Here is a 791-nt window from a genome sequence, read left to right as displayed (position 1 = left end):
TCGTGATTTCCTTTAATCTTTTTTTTCTTGTTTTTTTTTATATATTTTTTAGTTAGGGATAGTTTGGTAATAAAAATAAAAATTTTGGTAAATAGAAAGATTTTAAAACAAATTGAAACCTTTGGGATTATTTTATAGCAAAAAAAAGGTTGTGGACGAAAAAAATTTTCAGCCCCTATTTTAGAGACTAAAATCATATTTAACCCTAAATCAAATTAACTAGATTCGATTTACTATTGATATAACATATATAGTAAATCGAATCAAATTGATTCGATTTAGTATATATCTCCTGCATTTTAAGTTTTATTTCTTTGTAAATCGAAATAAGTAATTTTGATTTACATAATTTTTTACTAATTCAAATCACATTAATTTGATTTAATACTATAATATATATTCGAATTTAATCAATTTAATTTATATAGGTGTATATATATAAAGACATGCATGTAATGTTTTTTATTTTAAAACTTTTATATAATATTGATTGGTATTTAGTCTAATAATGTGTTTTACCCTAATTTTTATGGCGTAAATTCGTTGGTTCGGCCTTGCCTCGATGGAAAGAAGTGGTACTTATTGCAAACAAGAGTTAAAAGAAAACCGTATCTCTTTATAAGGAATAGAATCCAGTTCGGAATCTAGAAACTCTCAAGCAACTACTTTACAAGTTACAACTTTGCCTTTGAATCTTGATGATTGGGTTTATATCAAGGGTTTCTTCTTTCATGAAGTACCCACAGGGGCACAACAACACAAAGGTGATTTGTTACTGTTACTCTACAGAA

The sequence above is a fragment of the Arachis ipaensis genome, chromosome B05, assembly GCF_000816755.2.
Source record: "Arachis ipaensis cultivar K30076 chromosome B05, Araip1.1, whole genome shotgun sequence".
Classification (NCBI taxonomy): domain Eukaryota; kingdom Viridiplantae; phylum Streptophyta; class Magnoliopsida; order Fabales; family Fabaceae; genus Arachis; species Arachis ipaensis.
This window is presented reverse-complemented; position numbering follows the sequence as displayed.